The following is a 24,179-nucleotide window of genomic DNA, read 5'->3' as shown; positions in this document are numbered from 1 at the left end:
TGTTGTTGTTGTTGTTGTTGTTAACGCAGTTAGGGACAGTTTCTTGGGTCTTGCACTTCGCTTTTTGTATTTTTTTCAATCTCAGCCCCCTCCCCTTCTTTTTTTACACAAGCATTAACAAAATCCTCAAATAATAACACAACACAACACAAAAAATGTTTTCTTGTCTTCATTTTTAGGCCTTTGTCTGGGGTCATTTGGGGTGCTGATTCAGAAAATTGCATTGGATAGACCACACCAGCTCTAGATCATTAAATATGGTTTTCTCTGGGTGGGTGGCATATGTTTTGTATAGGAAACTAAAGCTGTTGTTGTCTATCCAATGCAATTTTCTGAATCAGCACCCCAAATAACCAGACTGAATCTAAAGTTGACCAAAAATTGATTCGTAACCCTTTTGGCACTAATGTTAGAGAGTGGTCCCTGGTCAAGTGATCCCTAGTCAAAAAAAGGTTGGGAACTACTGTCTTAAACTGAAAGAAGGTCTTGAAGAGAGTGCTTCTGGGGGCAATTACTTCTCAACATTTTTATCTATGACTTAGATGACAGGATGAAGAGAATCCTTCCGAAGTTTGCAGATGACACAAAAATGGAAGAGATAACTAGCACACTGGAAGACAAGAACAGAATTTAAAAGGACCTAAATAAACTAGAAAATTGGGCAGAAATCAATAAAACGAAACTTGCTATTTTGTGAGAGTGAAAGGCCATGGGGACAATGACGGATGGTGATTTCTGTGTCTTGTGAACCAAAAGATAACTTTTTAAGACACTGACCTTTGAAGTATATCCAGATTTAAGGGAGAAATGTGTGGTGCGTATGAACAAATTCCGTAGTTAGCTTGCCAGATTGCTTTTCCTTAACAGGCAAAAGTTTCAAATACTATTACTATCCATCTAGATAACGCTGCTTCTAATGTGAAAGAGAAGACTTATATAAACAAAACCCAGAGGGCATTTTTTTCTGTTAACTTCTGAAATTAGAACAGACAAGTTATATATCAATTAATTTATCACAGTTTAATGCTTATGTAATAATTAAGTCAACTGACAATAAATATGTATATGCTATGAGAACCAAGGCTTTTGCTAAAATCATTTTTTGCTGTCTTGATAACTGCTGTCCATCTTTCATCCATAACATGATTGTTATAACATGACTGTTAAACAGCTTGTGGAAGGTCATTCATCATAAAGTAAAAAGCAAAAAAGAAGTAACAGTTTACTTGTTGGCTTTTGTACTAATGCAACATTATAGATGAATTTTTCATGTTTTAATTGCAGCTGAATTACAACCAAACCCTGTGTTTAAATTGCATTGGACTGTGTCAAGAGAACTACTACCCACTATTGGCAGGATCGTTTTCTTTCTCTGGTTGGCAACGGTTTGATTTGCTGTGACAACCATAAAATGTAGCTTTTGCATTTAAAAAAATATAGTGGAGAAGCAAGTGGTTACACAAAATCCATCAACAAATCACCCACAATTGTTTAATTCTGGAAATTACTTGCTGTGGCCGAAAAGTCCAGCCAAACAATAGGATGGAAAACTGTCTTGTCTGCTATACTTGGCAGAATATACAAAGCAGGTGGATGAAAGGACAGAAAACACACAACGAGCTTGATAGTCAGATATTGGGGATTCTTTTTCCACATACTTTTGATGCAATGTTATCATGGGAGTAATAATGCATTCTAATGAGCTTGCACCTTAGATTTTATTAAGAGACTTATAATATTTTTGAAGATTTCAAATGTTTTTGGTGCAGTGAATCTGAATGCATTAATAAAATCTCTTAGGACTTTATCACACAACAGATTCGTGGGATAAAATAAAAGATAAATGTGGCCAAGGGAACTGGATAGCATGGTTAGGTTTGTCCAGTAAAGCCCAGGCCATGAAAAGAAGAGAAGCAGGTGAAACCCCCCTGGATAGAATAATTAGAAGGAAATTAGAAACAGACAACGGAATGATTGGGCTATGGTACGATGTACTAATTACCTTAACTTATAATACGAAAGAAGATCTGGAAACAGGAAAAAAACTTTACTGAGAAACTAATTGGGTCATGGATCAATAATATTCATAAAATTAATCATATAAGGATCAAAGAAACACAAAGGAAAATAATCACAAAATGGTATAGAACCCCCCTACAATTGGCTCATATAACGGGAAGTACCTCGAACAAATGTTGGCATAAATGTGGAAATAGGTTCATTCTCCCACATGTGGTGGGACTGTAGAAAAATTCAAATCTTTTATAGCAAAATAAGAAAAGAAATGGAAGAAATAATAGGGAAAGAATTAATATGGGACAATGCCAGATTTATGTCCCTCACAATAAAGGTAAGGGAAGATAACAATAATTGGACCGAGATTCTAAAATATATGACAGCCGCAATACAAGCCACAATAGCCCGAGGATGGAGGGATGAGACAAAATGGAACGTAGAAATTTGGTGGTCTTATATATCAGAATATATCATCAATGATTTCATTAATCAAAGGAAAAGAAAATATACAAATTGTCTAAAAGAACCTGACTGGTTCAGGAAATGGTCAGTCCTAATTAACAAAATAGATGGAGACGAAAGATACACCACCTTGAACCAGGCGTTCCACACAGTTAAAATGATACAATGATAATATATTGAATTGCTGTTCCAGGGGGGAGGGGGAATGGGGGAGGGGAGGGGGAGGGGGTGGGTGTAACATTCCAAAGGATCCTTTAAAATGTCATTTAAGCATTACTTACTTTTGGTATTATGTATATTGAAATAAGACATGCATCGCAAAATTTTTGTTAATTGTTGGAATGTAATAAAAATTTTAAAAAAACAGAACAGATTCGTTACACAATTACACTGCGTTTGATTTTTCCTTATCACACAACATTGTGACTCTCCCATTGTTACATTGTTTACTCCATTTCCCAGCTTTTATTTTTCAAATCTTGTTTTGCTATAATTGTAAAATTACACAGGTCACTAACATGCTGCAATTATGCAATTACAGCAGCAGCCTTCATTTGCAAGATACATTGAAATAGCACAATTGCCACACAAAAAGAAGAAAAAATAAATATATGTGCTCTGTAGGGTGAACACAGGTAGGAAGGCAGGGTCAAGCAAAACAGCCTAGAAAATCACTACAGTGGCACCATAGCACTATTGGAGAGATAGCAAGCAGTAGGGAGAGGCAGATAATCAATATTATTATTATTATTATTATTATTATTATTATTATTATTATTGTTGTTGCATTATTGTTATCATAACATGTTTCCATTTGCTTAAACAAGACAATTGCTGAGCAACAACTGTTACTTCCCCATCTGTCTAAATCGAAACCCTCCACACCCTATCTAGCAACTCTCTTGTGCTACACTTTACTAAGACCATATCCAATTATCTAAAGCATTAAGAGGAACACCTAGTCAGAGTAGCAGCAGTTGGAGATTCGAGATTTTGTTGGGGTTTTCCACGTTTTGGGGAGGTGGAGTTCAGGCCCTTGGTAAATTCTCCTACTTTCAGTATCAAATCACAATCAAGATTCAAAAAGGGCCAGAGATAAGGATCATATTGTACAGAAAGAAGGCCCCACATTAAATCCTTGCATTTCCAGCTATAAAATAGCTAAAATCACAACGCTAGGGAAGGTCCCTAGTGCAGCCATTGCAGCATTGAACCCAATGAATCAATGATCTGAATGAGCAGAAAGCAGCTTCAGATTGACCATAAACCAGGAAATATCCCTTGTAGGCTTAAAATCATCTTGAAGACATGTCCCAGTGTAGGAAAAGCTTCAACACAATAATATTTTCTTCCCAACACAATCATAATGAAGGTGAGTTCAAATGTCCTTGTATTGATTGTGCAGATTATGCTAGGGAGAGAGAGAACTTTTCAAAATGGTAAAAGATGGCTTCTTAGAATCCTTCATTCTGAGGCTTATGGAAGGAACATTAGTCCTTGATTTAGCCGTATGTGAAGCTCAGAGATTAGATCGATAAATAAATATAGCCTAGCCACTAGGAAAGAGCAATCATAACATTGTCAGATTCTGCATCTTGATGGGAGGGGAAATACGACACTGTAAACCCAGAAGAATGAGGAATTAAAGCTCTTAATAAGGAAAACCTTGGCAAAAATGCTCTGGTGATGTTTTAAAACATTGTGCTGAAAGCACAAAGAGAAATATGAATATATGCCCCAAATAAAAAGAGACGAAGTTGTGAGACAGGCATAAGATAATGATAATATCTCACCAAAGAGACAGATAAATGTCTGGTTTGTATCAAGATTCTGGTTCTTTCTCTTAACTGATTACTAGTTTCCTGGCATAGGGATGGGATGGTTAAGTTACAAAATAAGTGCATACAAACCAGCATTGTGAATCCCTAAACAGTTTACATGGAGATGTCATAATACAGTGACAAGATTGGTGAGTGCATGCAGAGACAATATGAATAGAGAACAATATATGAACCTAAACTATAGTTTAAGTGCCTACCTGTACTCAGTAGATTTTTTGCTACCAAATTGGCCAATGTCACTCTTGAAAGCATTGTGGGCTGCTTCTAGAACAGCGTTCTAGAATAGAACCTCTCAGTATGGTGCAGTTATCAAAAAAGCAAACTGAATAATAGGGACTATTAGGAGAAAATGCCACTATATCTTGCATAAAATCAGTGGGTTGAAGCTTGAACATCAGAGCTGCATTTTATACAGTCAGATTATTTGTCATTCTAGTTTGGCAGACAGCAGTTCTTAATGTTTTTTGTCAATTTTTTGGAGGGGAAGGTGGGTGCTAATCCAATGTTGTGGTAATGCCATGTAGTGCTTCCATGGGATAATCTTCCTTTCTTTCCTATAGATTTCTGTGTCACCAGCAAACATGTTCCAGATGGGTTATCAAATCTCTGGAGGAATCATAGGGCTGGAAAAAATCCTAAAGGTCATCTAATCAGTAATTGAATAAAGAACACCTGATAGATGACTGTCCATCCTATAAAGATCTCCAGTGAAGAAGAGCCTGCCTCTCTCTGTGGCAGTCCATTCCACTATGGAATAGCTCTTATCACCTGATGTTCAGGGAGTTACATGATGAGACAGATCCCACCCTGGTTCAGTTGACAAAGGCATTTTCATTAGCAGAAGAACCCTGTTGGATCTTGGCTGATGGCCTGTTCCAAACTTCTGGAGGATGTTGATAGGTTGAGTAAAACAGCCCAGATCCTGTGACATCTTTACATAAACAGAAGACCTTCTTCTACAAATGAGAGGAACTCCATGCAGTAATTGTGCCTGCTGGTGCAAGGATGTTGACTTTTGCAGACTGCCCCTCACTCCTACACCCTGTTTCTGTTTCTCAGCCCCCAAAGCAGCTTTGCAGAAGGTACTGAAGGAAGAAAAGGAAATCAAGAGAAATGGACTCCTTTCCATCTTCCAACAGGAATATCACGATTGGATTTCCACTCATAGTATGATGGAATCCAAGCGAATGCATCTGATCAAAGGATCTAAAAATATTGCAGAACCCTGAAGCAGAGAGAAAATAATCAGAAATATGGCATAATTATGTGCACTTTAGACATCTGATTTCTGTGTAACACAAGCATATGTCAGGCTGAGCTGGTCTACAGCCAAGGTTTTATATGAGAAATGTCTTCAAAAGAAGCAATCTGGTAGTTAGTGGAAAGTAGTTTGTGGAAGAAATATTAGAGGTATGTGAAATAAAGATGCATTTTGCCAGGGATTGAATGAGAAAGAATATACTTGAACTCAAAACTATCCAGTTTAATGATCACGCAAGATGATTGTATGTAATCTATCTTGCAGCTGGTAGTAATGAGCTAAAAAATAAGCTTGGGAAAATAATAACTGGCCTTAACTAAGATTTCAGAGAGGCCTTTTATCAAAGGCATTTTAAAACATTACTGTCTGAAACTGAATCATAAAAAGAGCCTGGACACTCTTCCATTAAATGCTAGCAAATATGCTATTCAGATAGATTGGCATTCTGTGTATGGAACTACTGAAGACAGCTCTCTGCTGTGGTTCAAACTGACTACTATGGTATGGTACCCCAATGGCCCAACTTAATTTGTGTTTGGCATGACACAATTCTCTCCCATCAGCCTTTTAAATATTGATATATTGTCCTACATCATGAGATATTTGAGGAGCTTATATTACTAGCCGTCATTTTTACACTTGTAGAGAGTTTGGCACAATCTATCATATGCTTTTAAATATGCACATTTTTCACAGTTTCCAAGGTTTTAGCTGTGGTAGTCTAATGCAGCAAAAACACCAGTCTTGTGGCAATTTAAAACAACCCTATTTTATTCATAATTTATATAGGTCATTACATATCAAAACCATGCTGGATACAAACCAGCATTGAAAACAAACATATACATGGACATGACTTCACAATTTAATGAGTGGAATTGCCTTCATCCTTGGGAGGGCAATTAATTTAACATATAGCTAATGAAAAGACCCACATCTAAACTAGGCAGATCCAAGATTTATTTTACAGTTGTTTTAAATCTCTGGACTTGTGAGGACTCATGGGCCTTGTAGTCCTGTTCCTAGTACTATTGTGACAGATGAAGAGGAAAACATGGGGTTTTCGCCGGTTCAGCAAGAGCCGGAGTCTCTTCACCTGCAGGATGTTGATGTTTGCCCTCAAGAATTCAGCCAAACAGGCCTTGGGCAGAACTCCCCACTGTTTCCCAGAAAAGAATCTTATTCCAGAGAAAGGGGAGCCAGGGAGGCCCAACGGAGGAGTTCACACTTAGCTGCCAAACATCAAGCTGATTAGGTCTGCTTCCCTTGAGAAATTCTAAGGAGTCACACATCTGGACAGAGTTGGGTTTCGTTTCCCGTTCTCTAGGGAAAGAGTTCTGTTGGCGGGAAAACGAGACCCAATATAGGTGTTTGGCGCGAGGGATTCTTTGCGGAGTCAATTGATCAGCTAGAGGAGAGAGATCGTGTGTAGACTTCGTAATCCCAGTTCCTTGCTTCCCGGATCAAGCTTCAAGCCTTGCCCTGTCTCACGGTTTTACCACGGACTCTGTTTCATGCTTCATGTTTGCCTCGTTTTCAGTCACGGATCTAGCCAAGAATCAAGTTTATTTCCAGCCTTGTTGTCAAGCTTCTTTGGACTTTAAAGACTCTGTTATTTCCCCACACTATTGCTTGGCAAAGTGTGTGTTTCGGTCAAGTGGATTAAAACTTTGAACTCTAATATCTTATATTGGACAATACATTTCTGGACTATATTTGACCTCATCTGAAAGGTCTGCTTCTGAACTATATTCTTCACTTGTTTTTATTGATTTTATATATTTCTTTAATAAAGATATTAGATAGAGACTGGCCTCTGTGTAAGGTTATTGGTGCTCTGCAGCCTGGGTCCTGACAGGACTGAAGGGAGATCACTGTTTGCTCAGTACAAAAAAAAAATGTGGACTGCTACCAATGCTTTGTCCATTCATTTCACTTTGATTGGGAGCAAACAGGTTTTCCAGGGATTTGTATAATTTAAACACCTCTGGCAAAAGATGACAGTGGCACAAAAGACAAGTTTGTCTACATATCATAATGTACCATAAGATAATGCATTTCTAATCATATTAGATTTCATTCTCTTTAAAATAATTGTATGCACCCATCTTGAGAGACTCCTTTTATTCTCTGTGACTTTGCAATGAGAAAGCATATCCCAAAGAGTTTTTGAATTATTTTATTTGCAAGTTCGCTTTATATCTTGCCTTTCCTCTGAAGAACTCAAGGCAGTGCACTTGGTTCTCTCCTTCTCCTCATTTTAACCTCTCAAAAAAAATCTCAGAAGGAGATCAAACTGAGTAAGAGTGATTAGCCCATGGTCAGCCAAAGTGTTTCATGGCTTGGTGGGGATTTCTCAATTCCCAGTCCAACAATTTAATCACTTTACCTCACTGGCTTATCCATATGAATGTTGTCCACCAGTCTTTTGATCCAGCCTCAAAATCTCAGCCCAGAACCCTTGCTGAAATCAGAAGTGTGAGGTAGCTCTGCTCTTGCGGCTACTTGCAATTGGCAAGCTTGTCTGTATGCACATAAATAACTTCTCCAGTCTCTGCTACTGCCAGTTGTTTTGAAACATTTAGTTATCATCAACAGAGCACACTAGGCTCACTTACCAAAGGCCTGCTGGTAATATTAAGGGGTGGGAAAGTGTCACAATCCTTCTGGGGTCCAAGGTATCCTCCCCCTCCCCTGCTATGCTGTTTCCGCTGTTTAAAATTGCAGTTTGTGTTTTTTCCTCAGGTTGATCCTTGCATTCTAGACAACCTCATTTCCTTTCTGACACACAGAAGGCAAGGTGGGAGACAGCTGGCGCTCCCCCATTTGCATAGATTTAGCTAAGGTGAGCAGAATATAAAAAAGGTTCTATTACCCAGCAGGTGGGAGCTGAGAGAGTTGGGGCCACTTCTCATGTTAAGGGGGAAAAGGGTTTCTGATTTGTCCACCCTTAGGGGTGCCATTTCAGGATTTGCAGGGAGTGATGAAAGGAATTCAGTCATCAAGGGAGAGGTGCACAGCAGGGTTCAGGAATGCCTGGATACTTTCAATATTAAATTGCAAGAAAAGCAATATATTTAGAAACTATTTGTTGTGGTATATTTTTATAACCTCACCAAAACAGTGTGATATAGACGTCTCTCTCTGAAAAATGCAGAACAATGATCCTCCTTTCTGAAAGAAAGCTTCCCTCCACTACAAACAAGTGACTGACATAAAATAGAAATTAATGATCCTATCCAATATATGCCATCATAATTCACCATTAGCCACTACGTAGGTTGGAAGTCTGTAGCAATCATGCAGTGGTCAAAACCACACCATTCCCTCCAAAAACTTCCACTTTTTCTCTACTAGACAGTGATAGGCATCCTCTTGTCATGGAATCATAGAGTTGGGAGGGACCACAAACTTAATTTAGTTCAATTCTCTGCTATATAGGAAAAGACAACTAAAGCACACCTGAAAGATGGTCATCCAATTTCTTCTTAAAGACCCCCAAAGAAGGAGAGTCTACCATCTTCTGAGGTGATCTATTCAACTGTTGAATGGCTCTGAGAGTGAAAAACGTTCTTCCTAATGCTCAAGTCAAATCTATTTCCTTGTCAATTGAATCCAATGGATTGTGTTTTAGTCCCTGGAACAGCAGAAAACAAGCTTGTGTCATTTCCAACATGACATCCTTTCAAATGTTTAAAGACAGCTATTGTGTCACCTTTCAGGCTTCTGTTTTCCAAGCTAACCAGATCCATCTTCATAGTTCCTCAGAAAATCTCTGAGGATGGTGACATTACTTTGTGTCCAGCTGTATGAGAATCACTGGATACTTCTTTACCTTCCCTTCTGCTCTCCAATGGCCATGAAATTGCCATGTGCTACATTACAATATATGACAGTAAGATACCTGACTGTAAATCTGTAGTAACAACTCACTTGGCCAACTGAGCAATGGCCAACTGAAAATCCTAGGCAAATTTTGATTTGTATATGTATGTACTCTACATGTCATGATGGGTCTTACCCCAATGTTTGGAGCAGAGAGGGAGCTGCCTCAGGTAGCAGTTTGTGGATGCATGTCATCAAAGAGCAGTAAACTGTATTACATTATTACTGTCAGACATGGAAAGAAGTATTTGTGAGATTTTATTTATTTAAAACATTTGTTTATTGTCTCTCAGGCTGCCAGGGCTTCTAAGGCAACACAAACACATAAAAATAGTGAAAAACATTTTTAAATAGCAGTTGTTAAGACACAGTTTTAACATTTTGTGTTTCATAAGTCTAGGTAATAAGGCTGGATTTACTGTAGATGCTATGTACTCTAACTTTTTTGGGCCAGGAGGTAATATTTCCTGCCCCATCCCAGGCGCAAAAGGCACTACATACCAGTGCTTGTAATATGTAAATCATGTATGTGTTTGGAGAACTCTGCAAGAGTTTAACCAAAGAAGGAATGACTGAAAACATTCCAGGAGGGCTCCCAGTGACAACGAACCCCATAAAGATGGAAAAAATATGCAGCTGGTATTATGTCAGAAACAAACAAACAAACCCCAAACAGGCAGGACTTAGTATGCTGGAGAGAAACACACATCAAAAAATTAGCTTCTTGGGCCCTATTCTTATCTTGTGTTGTTTTTCCTTCACAGAGAAATATGTATGAAAAAGGTTATGGCAGAATGCAAAATCCACATGGAGGAGATGCGTGCCAAGAATCTTTCATTCAAAATCCATATGGATTTTGCATTCTGATATACATAACTGTCATCCATTCAGATGCGAGTGTGTATTTCTCAACAGATTTTTAAAAAGCATACAGTGGACTTTGTGTTTCTAATTGCATATACATTGCTGTTCTCTTACATGCTAGTGTGCCTCAAGTCAAGCACATTTTCCCTTAATAAACATGGTAGCCATGACAAGTTGAGTGAAGGTCTAAGGAGACCTCTAGAGCAGAGGTTGGAAGCTCTACTTAGCACAATAAGGAAGGCATCCCAAACACAGCAGACTTGAAAGAACTAGAATATACATTATAATATAAAGAGCAACACATTGCTAAGTGGTGGTGCTCTTTATAAGTCCTTAATCTAACATTATTTAGCTACACAATGATATGGCCTGATGTTACCATCTCATTTTTGTGAGTTCCCTTGGGTGCAACTTTGACAGAGCAAAATGGGAATAATGATTGAAAATGCAGTAGTAATAATAATAATTAATTTTAAAAAATTAACCATGAGGATGGATTGGTCTCCATTGCGATCTACATTTAGTGTCACTACTCTCATTCCATGAATGTACTAAAATCTAGAGAATTGAGAGGTGTTATAATGTGGGGCTTATTGCATGATTGGTGTCTACAGATGGCTCCCACTTATGGGGTTGCAGCTGACAAAGGATCAGGATCTGACTAAGGCACTGTGATGCTGGAGGAAAGGAAGAGAGGGAATCCTCTGCTGTTCAAAGGACCAAAATCTCTCATATCCGCTTGCTGTATATTGCGGTTATCTGCAAAAGCCCTTATGTCTGCCCCCTCCCTCCCCACTCTCACAAGTACATCTGCTGGAAGAAGACCTTCTGGGTAGCTACTTCTAAACGTTGACATTCCATTTCAAGAGAGGTTCTCAACAGTGTGTGTGTGTGTGCGTGCGTGTGTGCGCACGTGCGCTTTCAAGTCACCTGTCATCTGGCATTTTCCTTACTAGTTTTTAACAGGTATTCAGTAGCCATTTGAAGACTGATTGCTCAGCTGTAATAAGACTGTTGAATATGGTGCAGTATTGCCTATTTGTTTTTTGCCCCTTTTAATGGTTATGCTTTTCACTGGTTTAACTTTTTGTAAGAGGAGATCTTTAGCCACAATTTTAACTATTGTAAAACACTTTATATAACAAGCTGGAGAAAAGGTGGGGTATAAATATAAATATAAATAATAATAACATTGACAAAGCCTGATGGATCAGGAGTAGTAGTAGATGCTCTACCAATGGGAGAGCATCCTCTATTGTATCTGAGGGCATCAGGGTAGGTAGGTGGTAAATGATAGGTTATGTGTCATAAGTACCTCCCACAGCATGTTCCACCTGCTGCTTGAAACAGATACTAGTGTGTGTGTGTGTGTGTGCTTTCAGGTCACCTGTCAGCTTCTGGTGACCTCAACAATTTCATGAGGTTTTCTTAATGAAGGAGTTCTTGGAGGTGATTTTGTCAGTTCCTTTCTTTGAAATATAGCCTACAGCACCTGATGTTCGTTTGGTGGCCTTCCATTCAAATACTAACCAAGGCTGACCCTGCTTAGCTTCCAAGATCAGATGGGAACTGGCACTCACCTAATAGTAAAACTGGCCCTGTTAATGGTAAAGTAATCTACATTGGTGGCTTGTTCTTGTATGATGTTTCTGACAATTGACTGTTTTTGTATACTTGTTGGAAACCGCACTGAGTTATTTTATTATTCTTTGTTTCTATCCTGAAAGGAATAGTGATGAATCTGCTTTCTGAAATTATGAAGACATGAAGACTTTCCTACACTTGTTTATACTCTAACACCACAACTAACAGAGTGGAAGAGTCATTTGTGACTTGAGACCAGAAGGGAACATCAAAGTGGAGAAAGCACAAGTCAACATATCCTGGAGGAGGAACGTCTCCTCTCTAGATCTGTACAGGGATATCACAAACCAAACATTCTTGGAGAAATGTCAGAGTTAATCAGCAAAACTGGCTTTTCAGTTTACATAATGGGACAACCGTTATCCATTTGTCACAAAATAGTGTCACCTAGAAACATTTCCTAGTTTTCTGGATGGCCAATTTTCACTTTACATTTTGTGCTTAAGAACAAAGTGTAGCAACTGTATACCTCTCACCAACCATGAAAACAATATATTTGAACAAACCAACGTGTGCTCTTTGTTAAATAGTTGGAAGCCATGTGTTTTAAGGGAACACATGACCCATTATGTGCTTGTTTGCTTGCTTGCTTTTCTGATTTGATGGCTGTGTATTTCAGTCTCGTGCATTTTTACCACAGCAGCATATTGAAGGAATTGTACTGCAACAGTGAGAGCAGCATAATAAATACATATCAGGTGGGGGCCAGGTCAATTTAATGCTGCCTTATACCATGTAATAGTCCCAGGGGTATAGCTAAGGAGGAGATGCAAAATGAGGGCATTGTTTCCAATAAGACACCTCATTAAATTCTTCTTCTGTCTCCAAATTTCTAGGATTGCAGAGAGTGAGACACTGAAAGTCATTCACACTAGAATTCTTACATTTGCTCCACTTGCGTTTGCTTGTAACTTTGGATGCGTAATTGGGATGTGCAAAAAGTCATGTGTGCATTGTATGTCAGATCTACTTCATAAGATCTATACATATGATGCAATTTTCAAACCACGAGCAGCACCCACTCAAAAAACTTAAGATTCAAAACACTGACCTATGACTTTCAGAAGAGTTGTGTCTCATAAGTGATGTCATGTCTCCATCGCAAGTGCTGCTTCTCCTTCAAAAGAGTTGGGCTTGGTCCTCCCAAAGGGCCCCGAGGAGGATGGCAAGGCCCGGAGTCAAGGGAGAAGCCCCACTCTTTCCCCAAAGGGGGTGGCGAGGGGTGCCTGTGGTGGGTGGATGGGTGGGTGGGAGAGAGAGGGAGAGGGATGCCTGGTTGAACAGCAAGGGAGGAACTCCTGCAGCCCAGAGAGAGACAGGCAAAGACCATCACATTGAGTCTTTAACATGGGGCAGCCCCAATATTCTGAAGTGAGCAGAACCAACCCTGTGAGGACAAAGTTGAGAGGCAGTAACTCAAAAGTTTAACTAGTAAGTTTCTTCTTATTATTATTATTTCAAAGTCTGGATGGGCATCTGTTGGGGGTACTTGGGCTGCGCTTTTCCTGCCTGGCAGAAGCAGGTTGGACTAGATGATCTATGGGGTCTTCCAGTGAAAAAGCACTGTTAAATTTATGTTGCTTAAAATTCCCTAAAAATCAGTGGATGTGCAAATCTTTCTGAAACTCGGGGGGAAATGATGTCCTGGTTATGCTTTATCATTGTAGAAGGAAATAGCTGTTGTCGGTTTTTTTAAAAAAATAATGTTGTTCATAAAAACTTTTTAAAATTCCCAAAAATCAGTGGATGTGTGAAACGTCCTGAAATTTGGGGGCTTAGAGTGGTAAATGTTTGTTACAATTGTAGCAAGTTTTGTCCTAACAGCCCTAAAATGAAGGGAAAGAGAATCCCTGTTAGTTTCCCCATTGGTGCCAATGGGCGAATAACATAACAAAAAACTAACTAAAGTTTCAGAACTCCATAACAAATCTGACACAGACTCTTTAAAATATTTCCAAAACACTTTAGAATCAAAACGAAGGTCTCACAAATTTCATTAAGACTAACAGAGCCATTTTCTTGAGTTATGCACCCCCTAATGTGTAAAAGAAATTTCTAAATGCTCAGCTGGCATTTTAAGTCAGTGCAATGATATAAATTTGGGACCAAAAGTAAAATTTTATCATGTAGAATTCTTGTCACAGAGGGCAATGTCCTCCCTTTGCCCCTCTCCTACTACGGGTACATCCTGAAGGGTCCCAAATCAATGGCACAATATTGTGGAATTGCAGGTGACCATGAAATAGCCCATGAAACCAACTTATATAAAAAGTTGCTGAATTGTTGTTGTCATGCCACGTTCCTTCCCCATAATTGAGTGCTATCCAAAGTGGTCAATCCTGGACCATTGCCTGTCTGTGAATTGCTGGCTGCTATTCTGGCAAATTCTCAGGAAAGGAGAAACAATTGTGGCAAATTGGCATAAATACACTATTGGTCTCTGTTACAATAAAAAACAAAAACAATTGTTTGTTCCTACATCAGCTATCCTGAGAAGCACTGCCCTAACTTAATTCTTGCATACTCTTCAATATTTCACAGATGAAAACCAGGATACTTTGGCCAGGCAATATCATTGTGGCCAAAATGGCAAACATAGTTAATGAGGAAGGACACACAAGCTAGGAGGGGCTATGTCCCCATCTACACCGCCATATAATGCAGTTTGAAACTGTATTATATGGTCCATGTAGATCCATATAATGCAGTTAAACTGCACTGAACTGTATTAAAGGAGTCTACACTGATTGCTTTATATGGCAGTGTAGATGGGGCCATTTGCTTTTGCCTGAGCCTTCTGGCAAGATTCCACCCATTCTTCTACTCCACTTTCTGTTGAGTTAAATAAAAGCAAACTACTGAAGATTCGTGTATAAGTCTAGAATTTTTAGTCAAAAACACTATGAAACAAAATTTGACAAAAAATCTGTTCCTTGTTTGAAAGTTTAATTGTTTGGTACTTACTTTGAAAGTAGTATGAAGAGGGAGCAGGCTTGTTTTCTGCTGCCCTGGAAACTAAGACTCGGAGCAATGGATTAAAATTACAGGAAAGGAGATTCCACCTGAACATTAGGAAGAACTTCCTGACTGTAAGAGCTCTTCAGCAGTGGAACCCTCTGCCTCGGAGAGTGGTGGAAGCTCCTTCCTTGGAAGCATTTAAACAGAGGCTGGATGTCCATCTGTCAGGGTTGCTTTGATCGTGCTCTTCCTGCATGGCAGGGGGTTGGACTGGATGGCCTGTGTGGTCTCTTCCAACTCTCTTATTCTATGATTCTATTCCAAAAACCTTCATTTTGTGTTGAATTTGTTGAAACTCAAAGAAGTATTTATTGAAAAACTACAGAAAAATGTCCTGCACAAAGTTTTTGCACTTTAATAAACCTTTTCCATTTTTTTAATGATAGAAGCAAATAGGAACCTAAAACTGACCATAAGAACCTGGGTTGACATATCCATGAGCCAAAGTATTACCCCTTAACTTTTATCAAAAAAGGAACCATCTGCTTCTCTGAGTAGATGGCAAAGGGCAAGGGCTTAGTCTGTCCCAGGAGAACCCAAAAGAAGCACTGACCCTCCTTTCCCACTGCAGTGTCATTTCTGGCCTTTTTTAAATGCCTGGGTAGGAAAATAGCAGTGGCAACCGGGGCAACTGCCCTCCTGAGGCAACACAGTCACTCCCTCCCCCCAATGAAATGAGACTTATTCATACATCATATCAAAAACCATAGTTTTGGCCCCCAAACCTGTATTTGACTAATACATGAAGTCAACTTATAAACGAGTATACATAGTACTTTTTCATTTTGAACTCAAGTTTACCATAATTGAAGGAAGCTGATTGAAGGAATAAAAAATGAGGTGGGAGAAACTGGGACATTTTGAAAGTACGATAACAGAGAATAAATCTAGATAGTCTTTGTCCTATCACGACAGTCATATCAGTGAGCATGAATTCCAATAACAGAAGTAAAGGGGAGAAAGCAAACTTCCTCAGTGGCCACTGAAACTTCTTCCATGAAAAGAAATTCCAGTCAAGCCATATACTCTAGTACAGTAGTTCTTAACCTGTGGGTCCCCAGATGTTTTGGCATTCAACTCCCAGAAATCATAACAGCTGGTAAACTGGCTGGGATTTCTGAGAGTTGTAGGCCAAAACACCTGAGGAACCACAGGTTTAGAACCACTGCTCTAGTAGATGACAACCTGGAAGGAACATAATGTTCCCAGAGGGGGGGAAATGAAAGACGCTCCAGTTTATGGTTTATCTATTTCATTGCAATCTGTAGATCTTAAAAGTTATAGATTTCATCATAGCCAAACTGAGAGCAGCAGATCCTCTGGATCTCCTCTGAGTATGACTATGGTTGGATTCAGCCTAAAAGCTTTAAAGGTGAGCAACATTGGATTCATCAGGTCCAGGTTCAGGCTATTTGGCTGAGCACATCCCCTTGTACAAACCTGCCTGGGCCCTGAGATTTTCAGGAGAGGCCCTTCTCTCAGTCCCACCTCCATCTCAAGCTTGGTTGGTGGAACGAGAGAGAGGGCCTTCTCGGTGGCTGCCCCACGACTCTGGAAGTCAGAATGGCCCCCTCCCTGCTGTCCTTCTGGCGGCAGGCAAAAACCTTTTTATTCAGGCATGCTTTAAAGATGAAGGTGTTTAAGATCAATTAAGTGGGTATTGTGGTTTTTAGCTTTGAATGTGTTTTAATGGTTTTTAAATGGGAATTTTTCAATACTGGTTATATTTAATCCTGTTTTAATGTTCGTATATTTGTATATGTTTTAATTGTTATGCTGATGCTTTTATGTTTAGCCGCTTTGAGTCCCTTCAGAAGAGATAAAGCAGAGTATAAAGGTAATAAAAATAATTATTAACAGTACAATCTTATGCATCAGGAGTCACCCCTCTGAGTTCAATGCTAGTAATTTAAAAGGAAATATGCAAAATAATAGTTAAACGATTGAGTGAGATGTAATCAGGGAGTTGCCATTTCATAAAACCATTTATCCTAAAATTATTGGGTCTATTTCATGTTTCAAGGTGAGGGTGATCAAATCATTCCCTAGGCCTAACATATACAATCTCATTTGTGTTATCTGTGTTTGCCTCTCTTTATTATGCCCTCCTACCAGCACTTATCTAGTTTCTGAGGACAGACATTAGTCAAGCATGAAGAACTAGAATTTCTATTTGTTATCATATACATCTAAGCATGCTCGAGCAGCACCGCTCAAGGTCTCTAGCACTTACAGCAGAGGGAATCATTTTAGAACGGTCAAGGCAGGTTCTGCTTCCTAGAAACTACTAAGAGACAGATGGTTCTCCCACCATGTTGACCCTCTAAAAGCCAGCCATGTGTGGTGATGTAGCCTTTTATCAGTGGTGGCCAGTCAGATGCATCAAGGAAGCTCAGCATGCATGAAGGCAATGGCTCTTCTCCATAGTTTGTTTCCTGCACACCCCCAACATGGGCATCAACCTAAGATGACCAAAATACCAACATTTATTCCTTGTCTGATTTAGCGCAGGGGTTGGGAGCCTTGGCCTCCCATTGTCCTCAATATAGCCCATGGCTGGAAGCTGGAATTACGGGAGTTGATGTTCAAAGTATTAGGAAGGCTGAGGGTTTTGTATCTTGGACTTAATGGTTGACTTGTTAGTGACACATTCTCCCCTCCTCCCATTCTTACCATGCTGTCCTTTCCAGCATCTGTATCTAATGTGGGTGTTGTTCAGATATGATGTTTGCAGTTTTAACTTGATTTTTAGGTGTTGTTTTCTCTGCATGTGTGGCAGAGCTGGAGACATAAAACATGTTAGTTAGCTGGTGACTTAGCTGAAAAATAGACTCTGCTTCTATTGTAAGGTCATCCGTGATCTTTTTCAGGATGAGATAAAGTTACATCTTGACCTTGGACTCTTGTTCCCATCAGTCTGCGGTTGTATAGCAACAATCTGCAGAAATGTCCTCATTATATCTGTATTTGAGATGCAGGTAGATTACATGCTCTGCTGTTTTAGGGTAATAGGGTTTAGTTGAAAGTGTGGCTGCCTTTTAAAGAGTGCCTGACTTTTAGATCTAAGGAAGTAAGGCCCAAAATTCAAAGAAAGACCCCAAATTCAAAGAAACATGAGCAATTCTAATTAGTACTTCAAATATGCTATTAGATTTAAGACCTCTGGATGCTTCTTTTTTGTATCAGCCATTAATATGAAAAAAGACTTCGAAAGGGTTCTGTGGGAGATTATGAATATCAGTAAATCAGTGTGCAACAAGGAGTCCTTGATCAGATTAAAGGCCTATCTTATCCAGCATCCTGTTTGCTCTCTGCTAGAATTTAAATTGTAGGTGGACCCCATGCCTTTAAGAGTTGTGCAGAAGTGGGAATTTCAACAGATCTTTTTGCTACCATGGTTGATTATAAGCAACACCTACTGAAATTCCCTTTTCTGTTGGACTCTGACCACCTAAACCAACCATGAATGGAGTACTCACCAGCAGAACATGAGTATGTTTATACTTTCTGGCAGTTACTCCAAACAAGTGATCTTCAGAAGCTTTCTGCCTCTAAATCTTGAAATTGTATATTTTATGACTAGCAGCCGGAAGGAGTCGCGGTGGTGCAATAAGTAAAACCCTTGTGCTGGTCAAACTGCTGACCTGAAGGTTGGATTGCTGATCTGAAAGTTGCCGATTCGAAACCGCAGGATGAGGCAAGCTCCTGTCTGTCAGCTCTAGCTTGTGGGGACACGAGAAAAGCCTCCCAGCAAGATGGTAACACATCCAAACGTCCCCTGAGTAATGTCTCTGTAGACAGCCAATTCTCTCACACCAGAAGTGACTTACAGTATGACACAATAAAAAAAACCAGGTAACCTTGTCTTTCATTGGTGTTGCCAGTTCTCGGTGCCTTGCCTTGTGTCCCCAAGTCGCACATGTCCTTTCTGGACAAGTTCTCCAGAATTTTGTTGGGGTTTGGGGCTGAACTCTAGGCAGGACACATAAAAGTATCTGTGCACACATCACTGCCATTTGATAATATGGAATGCAATCATCTGCTTTTTTTGGCATCCGCAGAGGAGCCCGGAGCAAAATCTTGGGAGATCCGGAGGGCCAACTATAGTTGCCACAACTCCCAAAGACTCTACAGCGGGGCTATGTATTGATTTACTAAGCTTTCTGCTCTTTTGTAGCATCAAGGCTCATCCTGAGCCTTACATTCACCTTCTGGCTAGAAGCAAGTAGGCTAGATTAAATATTCCTATCTCAACTCCCTAAGTAAATGTGAGAAATAATCCTTTCATTTGCACTTGCTCTGGGGACAGCCCTTTAGCTTAGATTTCTATCTTAATTTCCAAATGGGAAAACATGTTCTCTTCATATTTGAATGACAAGCTGTGAGCATCTGCCATTGGTATTTAATGCACACTTAAAGACATTTTATTTATTTGTTTGTTTGCTTATAGTTCACCAGGGGCCTTCCCCAGATTTCATGCTTCATCCCAGAAACCTCAAGCTTGGAACAATGCTGAGCTGGCAACCTTATCCTCTATGAATTCGTACTTTTGTACGCAGCTTTGAATCCCACCCATGAGAAAAAAGCAGAATAGAAATGAATAAATAACAGAGTTGTTATTGTTGTTATCCTACCATCTTTTCTCACTTTGAGACTCAAACATTAAAAACAAATCTACTTAAAATTTCACAATATACTAAAGTTTAAAAATAATTAAACTATCAAGCAATTATAAAAAATTAAAAACATAAAAATATACGTTTGCTCTCCCCTTTCTGCTACTAATTCTGCTTTTATGCCAATTTTGGGTGGCTCTTGGGTGGTTAATGGGTATGCTTTGTGTTGGTAAACATTAGTCCACATCAAGTAGTCAAGAGGAGAAGGAGTGTACATTTCAGTTTTAACTCCTTTCAATTCATAAAGCAACTGAGAAACTTTTCAACTTGTTTCCTGTGTAGAAAAAAAATCTAATCTTTAGATGTCTTCAGACATAACTGATCACTGACAAATGAATCAAACGGATACATTAGTAGCTGCTTATTTTCATTTGCCAGTGTTTAGTGAAATATAGCTAATCCCAATCAGAATCCTCCCCAAGCAAGAAAGACCATTTGAAATGTATGTCTGCTTTCATTTATATTTCACTTATATTTCTGTGGGGAGGGGGCACCTCTGTGTGTGCTTGCGCATGTGTGCCCAACTAGGAAAGGGGGCAAGGATGGTACCTTGCGGGAAGCAGTGGGTGGTATGGGATGGGTAGTTCGAAATGCTGTGTATGAGAAGATTGTTGTGCACGTGTACATTGTAATTCCAGAAGGGTTCTGAAGGCATGAAAGGAAAGGGGGAATCCTGATAGTGCTATTGCAGCAAAAAAAGAGCCTGCTATGATAAAGTTCTCTGAGTAAGACCATTTAACACAGTAAGACATGTCCCTCAATAGCAGAGATATACAGCATTGTTTGTCTTGTTTAGTATCCTGTCCCAACCATAGCCCATCTTTTTTAAAAATATTTTTTATTATTTTAGGAAATATAACAGACAACCATGAAAGTGAAAAACAAGAAGTAGAATAAAATAGACACATACAAAAAAATACAGAAAGATATAAAGGTTTACGCTGTAGTGTATAGCCAGTGCTCGTTAAACTAATGGATATTCATAGAGTGGCTGTACCGTTGTTATATCTTAACTTCTCCTTGTCCCTCTTAATCCCTCACCCGTGAGCCCAACCTCCTAGACCTCTGATACCCCTCAGTAACGATCACATAACTAACCCTCAACTACCCATGTATCTTCTTTCGCTAAATCCCCTTCATGGCAATCATCAAATGTACCTTTGTCTTCTTATCCAGATACCCAAGTGCCAGCCTCCATTTGTTTACAAATTCCTCATTATTTCCTCCTCTGTTACTATTTGTCAGCTTGGCCATTTGGATATATTCCCCCAGTTTATCTCTCCAGTCTTTAATACCTAACTCTTCTTCCCCCTTCCATGTTTTAGCTATTATTAGTCTTGCTGCAACAAAACAATATTGGCAGATTTCTTCATCTCCTGCACTAATACACCTTCTAAATAAACCTAATAAGCACATTTCCAGATTTTTCTTGACCTTTTTGGTAATCATATTGTTTGTTTCTTTCACCACTTTTATCCATACTTCTTGAACTGTATTACAGGTCCACCATACGTGGAAAAAGGTTCCTTTCACTTTATTGCATCTCCAACAGGCCCCTCTTCCTGTTTTCTCGATTTTTGCCAGAAGCTCTGGAGTTATGTAAGTTCTATAAAACATTTTAAACATATTTTCTCTAATTGACCCAGTCAGAGAGAATTTAAACCCCTTTTTCCAAAGATGTTCCCAATCTTTCAGATCGATGTTTCTACCAAAGTCTTTGGCCCACGAAATCATAACAGTTTTTATTTGATTGTCTGCTAAGTTATAGTCTAAAATAAATTTATAGAGCCTTGAGAGTAAACCTTTGTTACCTCTGTCAAAGATACATTCTAACTCAGATTTTTTGGATGCAAATCCTACCCCTGCATCCTTCCTAAATCTATCATGCAGTTGGTAGAAACTGAACCAATCTTTTATCCCTAATTCTTCTCTGCCCTTAAGTGTCCATTGCCCTCTTTCTTTAACTAAGTAATCCTCATATATTCCGGATTCAGTGCATGTGGCTTGTCTCAAGACTGCTTCCAATGGGTGCAGCCACAGAGGGGTTTTGGGCTCTATCCCCTTCTTATACCTTTTCCACGTTGCTAAAAGACTGGATCCAACCATAGCCCATCTTTAAGAAGATGACATACAACCAGTTCTCTCCTACTTTTGTTTTTATCTTATGTCCAGATATATGCTGCCTCTGTGCCTAGCAATCATGCATAATAGCTGTTGGCAAGCCTGCTTAACATACATGTATGACCTCATCGGATGGGTTTTTCTCCCGTCCTTGCACACTGCTGGCATGTTGCCAAGACGGAATCTGCTGGAGCCCATCATATGATGCAAGGCTACTTCCAGCAGGGCTCCATTGGGTTCCCTCCCAGCAGCGTGCTAGCAACACACTAAGAGGGAGCCCTGAGGATATGGATGATTCCCGGTATCCTCATTGAAGAATCTGGGAACAGCACTAGAGGCAGCTGGGGAAAGTGGGGAAACGTCATGGAATGGCAGCCCACGACAAACCACAGTAAGGGGATGAAGCAGAGCACTGCCCTGTGGTTTCCTACGCTGTCTCCTGCTTTCTCCCAATGACCCCAGATTTCTGGACCTCCATGTGAATAGGTTCTTGTTTACACCATTTTAAAAGCACCATAAACTAGTGGCCAGCACTACATGTTGTCGTAGTAGATTCCTGTAAATTAATTACTTGTGTGAAACTGTTTTTGACAAGTATTTTCAAGACCAAAACAGACAGGTTTACTCTCTGCTCAAAATCCAAAGTTGCCTCTTATTCCTTCTTTTGGCACATCCCTGGCCTGAGGTTTCACGTTGACAAATTATATATTATATAATAATATTATATATTATATTCAAATCACAGCCAGCTATTTCCCAAGCTAGACAACTATCAAAACCTTTGTATGCGTATGCAAATAAATGATCCAATTTGTCACCAGGTAAGCTCAGGATGTTTGTTCATTCAGCTTGAGGCTGAGAGTCTGCCGCACCCACGGAAAAGAGGGCTTAGCAAGCATGAGTGCATTAACTCTCTAAAGGTGCAGCCAAGTTTTAGAATTACCACCTTTGTCTTTTGAGTCTTGCACCTTTGTTTCACACGGAACTGGACACTTCTGCTAATCAGGGATTTATTAGCATATTCACATCACCATTTCCTCCTGGATTGTGCCCTCCCAAGGAGTGTCTCTACAATGGATTGTTTTTTAAAAAATTATCCAACCACCAGCTGTCATTCTTCCTGCCATGGGAATCTCCTACTACAGGCTGTGATGTCAGGGGAACCCCCGGTCAATCCAGGCATGGATCCTAGGCTTGTCTCTTTTTCAGCCAATCAGGGGAGGGAGCGGGTCGTCTGAATAGCTGTCAGAACTGTACAAGATGTCTTGTATTTCTCTGTGAAATTATGCTTGTATCTTTTGAAGCGTATTGCTTGTACTTACCTCTTCTACAGCAAAATTGTAATAAACTTCTGTAGCTTGCCTTCAACCCAGAGGGCTTGTTTTCTTTCCTGGCTGATCTGGTTTCATGGATGCTCACCAGGCATGGACTTCTCTAACTGCCGTCCTAGCTGAAATCACTACACCAGGTCTCAGTATTTATGCTACATTTTTTTGGGTAGCTTTAAGATCATCTTTAAATCTCTTTTGTTGTCCACTGACATTCCATTTTCTGTTCCTAAATTGAGAATAAATTAACTGCTTTAGGAGATGGTGGTTGGATATTAGGACAACATGGTCAGTCCTCTTTATATAGCCTTATAGAGGAAAATGAAACAGGGGGCAAGGAAAATGTGAAAGGTAGTGGAAATGCAAAATTTGTTAGAATGTTGGTAACTATTGATTAAATAATAGTTGTACATTGTAATTAAAATGAGAAAGATAGGAGACAAATTTTAAATACAAGGTAAGATAAGTAGGTAAATAAATGTGACCCGCATCCTTACACTAGCCAATCTTGGTTACCTATTTCTTTAAAAAAAATACATTTGAGCCAAGCCCAAAGAAACATGTAGGCTTTTGCAATTTTAGACATTTTTCTTTAGTTACAATCACATGAAGTAAAAAAGAAAAATTAATGATGAGGTTGTATGTGGAGTTTTTTTTGTTTGTAAAATCTAAATCATTTCTCCTGTTTGAGTTGATTCAGTGGCTAAAAATAACTCCGCAGCAGCTCTTGGAAGTAACTGCAGAGAGCATCTGCAGAGAGAGGAAAGCTCTTAAACTGGGCGGCTACACAATTGCACAGTTGCACATTTATACATACTGAGCAAACATTTATGTGTATATAAAGACAGTGTACATAGGCCTTGCCTACTCAGCCCATATATTACAAGCAATTGGAAATGCTATGGCAAACATGATCATCATTATTAGTTCGCTATCCTCCTATTTTTCAAAAGTTTATATCTTTTACCATGTTCAAAACCTGTGATGCTATTCTGTCCTATTATGTTTACAGAGGGGGGGGTGGGAGTAGGCAGACTGAGATGCATTATTTGTTTAAAATTCG

The sequence above is a fragment of the Anolis carolinensis genome, chromosome 2, assembly GCF_035594765.1.
Source record: "Anolis carolinensis isolate JA03-04 chromosome 2, rAnoCar3.1.pri, whole genome shotgun sequence".
Classification (NCBI taxonomy): domain Eukaryota; kingdom Metazoa; phylum Chordata; class Lepidosauria; order Squamata; family Dactyloidae; genus Anolis; species Anolis carolinensis.
The sequence above is the reverse complement of the archived record's forward strand: the minus strand, read 5'-3'. Positions refer to the sequence as shown.